The sequence below is a fragment of the Gossypium arboreum genome, chromosome 13 (assembly GCF_025698485.1).
Source record: "Gossypium arboreum isolate Shixiya-1 chromosome 13, ASM2569848v2, whole genome shotgun sequence".
NCBI lineage: Eukaryota > Viridiplantae > Streptophyta > Magnoliopsida > Malvales > Malvaceae > Gossypium > Gossypium arboreum.
This window is the reverse complement of record NC_069082.1, coordinates 18,357,368-18,361,780: the sequence shown is the minus strand read 5'-3', so window position 1 is coordinate 18,361,780 and position 4,413 is coordinate 18,357,368.

Here is a 4,413-nt window from a genome sequence, read left to right as displayed (position 1 = left end):
CAGTCGATCCCTGTAACATGGGTAACTTTAACTAATAAACTGTACCAATTGGCCCGACCAAAAATCCTAGAAATAAATCCATGGATGGATATATGAGTCTAAATTCAGGGAAAATTTACGAAACCAGTTTCCCAGTTTTGAAACTCGAGATATGATTTTTAAGGCGACAGTGATGCAGTTTTCCAGCCTGACTGGAAATGTCAAATTGGTGGGCAAAACATGTGAACTTGGCTTGTTAACCCCTCGGGTCCGACACCGGCAATGGTCTCGGGTTTGGGGTGTTACACAATTGCTTTAGAAAGATGTAAAATTTGAATGGTTCGAAAAGTGTCAGAAAAGCTTTAATCAGTTGAAGGCTCTATTGACAAAAGCTTCGGTGCTAGTACAACCAGAATCGAGTAAACAATTTGTAATATATAGTGATGCATTGTTGAATGGTCTGGGCTGCGTTTTGATGGAGGAAGGTAAAGTCATAGCTTATGCCTTGAGACAGTTAAAGTTACACGAAAAGAATTATCCAACACACAATTTGGAATTGGCGGCAAATGTGTTTGCTTTGAAGATTTGGTGCCACTATCTGTTTGGTGAGAAATGTCTTGTTTATTCTGATCATAAAAGTTTGAAATATCTGATGACTCAGAAAGATTTGAACTTGCAACTGAGAAGATGGCTAGAATTGCTAAAAGATTATAAGCTTGTTATTGATTATCATTCTGGAAAACCAAATGTTGTTGCTGATGCTTTAAGTCAGAAATCATTGTTTGCATTGCGTGTGATGAATACTCATTTAATTCTGTCCGATGATGGTTCGATTTTAGCCAAATTGAAAGTGAGACCGTTGTTTTTACAACAAATTATTGATGCTCAGAAAGTTGATAATGAGATAATAGAAAAACGAGCTCAGTGTGATTTGGATTCTGATTCTAAATATCGAATTGATAATGATGATTGTTTGAGATTTTAAGGTCGAAATTGTGTTTCGAAAAATTTAGAGTTGATTCAGATGATTTAGAATGAAGCTTACAACAGTCATTTATCTGTACATCCGGGTAGTACAAAAATGTATAATGATCTGAAACATCATTATCGGTGGTCTAGAATGAAAAGAGATATCTCTGACTTTGTTTCGAAATGTTTGATCTGTTAGCAAGTTAAAGCTAAACATCAGGTGTCATCTGGTTTGTTATAATCGATTATGATTCCAGAGTAGAAACGGGATAGAATAACTATGGATTTTGTTTCGCGTTTGCCTTTATCTCCGAGAAAGAAAGATGCGATTTGGGTTGTGATTGACCGATTGACAAAATTAGCTCATTTTATTCCGGTACGATCTGATTACTCGCTTGATAAATTAACTGAGTTATACATTTTCGATATTGTGGGATTGCATGGGGTGCCTTTTTCTATTGTGTCAGATAGAGATCCGAGATTCACTTCGCGGTTTTGGAAGAAACTACAAAAGGCTTTAGGTATGAAATTACACTTCAGTACTGCTTTTCACCTGCTGATGAATGGTCAATCCAAGCGGATTATTCAGATTCTCGAGGATATGTTGAGATGTTGCATTCTTGAGATTGAAAGTACATGGGAATAGTATTTGTCATTGATTGAATTTGCTTATAATAATAGTTTTCAATCGAGCATAAAAATAGCACCGTACAAAGCCTTATATGGTAGAAAATGTCGTGCACCATTATATTGGTCAGAGCTTAGTGAAAATAAGATATATGGGATCGACTTGATTAAAGAGACTAAATAGAAAGTAAAAACAATCTGAGATAGTCTGAAAGTAGCTTTCGATCATCAGAAATCATATGTAAATTTGAAACGGAAAGATATTGAATTTGAGATCGGCGATAATTTTAAAAGTGTTTCCATGGAAGAAAGTACTTCAGTTCGGTAGAGAAGGCAAATTGAGTCCGAGGTTTATCGGACCGTATGAGATTATAGAGCGTATCGAACCAGTTGCATATAGATTTTTATTGCCACCTGAGTTAGAAAAGATTCATAATGTATTTCACGTATCGATCCTTCGATGATACAGATCCGATCCCTCGCATGTGATTTCTCCATCCGAGATAGAAATTCTGTCTGATATGACCTATGAAGAGGAACCGATCCGTATCTTGCCTCGCAAGATTAAAGAATTGAGAAATAAGAAAACTCCATTAGTAAAAGTAATGTGGCATCGACACGGTGCTCAAGAGGCTACGTGGGAGCCCGAAGATGCAATGAGACAGCAATATCCGAATCTGTTCAACGGTAAGATTTTTGGGGACGAAAATCCCTAAGGGGGGAGAGTTGTAACAGCCCGGTTTAGACACTAGTCAAAATAGTGGTTTTAGGACCACAAATTCGAGTTATAAAAATATTTTAATAATATTTTAATATCTAGTTTATCTCTGTTGAAGTTTCGAATCTTGAAGAGGATCGAGCTAATAAAAATTGAAGCTTTGATTTGCTTGGTTGATCACTTGGTTGTGGTTTAGTTAGTTGTGCGGTGAGTGTTATAAAAGGGCAATTTGGTAAATTTTGTAACATCCCTAACCCATATCCGTCGCCAAATTAAGGTTATAACGCATTACGGAACCATACACAGCTTAATAGATATTAATAATTTCTAATCATATTTAAAGTATTACAACTTAATTATACAAACTATATTTACATCTCTTTTATAGTATTCAATTAATCAAATTATAACATAGATATTTACATGACCAATTCCATGTATAAACATTAAGACATTTAAACACAAATATCGAATATATGCTAATATAACTAATTAACTTGACAAATCATTTTTGCATAATATAAATCAAACAAACTATTACATTTATGATTGTCTAAACACATAATCAACTTTAAGATCATTACCATATAGCCGAATATAATTTTAATGCAACTTATAATGTGCAAAACATGCCAACCATAATACACTTCAAATCACATACTAAAAAAAAAACAAATCATACATCAATAGAACTCACGAAACCAAGTACTCATAATCATATCATTTTGACCATATCATATTCGACACATGTACATTACTACATATAATTTGAATAAATTAAAACATGAACAAATCTACTACTAAATCAATCAACTTATGCTCATCATTTAATGACTAACCTATACACTACTCAAACATCAATTTTAACCAAATCGAACAAATATGCATCGCTTAAAACTCATATTATCTTTTTGTTTTACCAATACAAAATTCACTATTCATTTGGTCATTTTTCAATACATTAGCCGAATATACATGCATATCATTACCAATTCCAAACCAATCTTATAAGATGAATTATAAATTGAATTATTTTCTTTGAACCACAAATATGGCACATTTTTCAACTCAATATATATAATCTAATATTTGATCTTTTATTACCATACTTTAAACAAAACATGTTAACCAAAACAATCATATAACATACTCAATATTTATCTTCATCAACCGTACATAATTTAATAATCATTCAAGCATAATACATGAACATTCATTTCCATTACAAACCGAATCAAAAGACTAATAAGCATTCGAATATACATATATATTTATATATAAATCATCATCACTTTATTCCATTAATAAAGCCAAATTACTAAACCATTCACACGATAAAACATATCATATTTCAAACTTTCCATAAGTGAGCCAATTTTTAGACAAATTGTGATACTTAACAAAGTACAACAACCAAGCTCACATATATTTTTATCTATATATGAACCTTAGCCGAATCAACCAAACACACATATCTATCGAATCAACCAAACACACATATCTACAATTACCAACCAATTTCAATGCACATAACACATGTATAATCTTGACTAAAGTTTCATATACTCACATAACATATCAGCCATTTTCGCATGGCTTAATATATACAACTTCAATATTAAAAAAATATAACCTAGCTTATACATGCCATATGTTCAAGTTTAAACTTATCAAATACCAAAAATAGTCGATAGTGTGATGGACTGTGCTGACAATCCCCGAGCTCGTAACTAATCTCTGAAATCTATAAAACAGAGACAAACATAAACACACACAGAGTAAGCTATCATAGCTTAGTAAGTCATAAGCAAATAAACAATTATTTGACATAATCAACTCATTTAAGCCAAACCAAATTATACTATCATAATCACATTAAATCACAAGCTTATAGTTTCATGTATAACATATTCTTTCATATATAAACTTATTCATCACCGATTATACATGTATATATTATCAATGTAATATTCAATTTCAAAATCATAGTACCATTATATAACCGAACATACATAAACCCACATACATATATCCATGAATCATTTCATAAATATTCACATGATTTAATCAAAAGGCCGAATACACTTTCCATATGCACATACATTTTTCATTTAAATTAT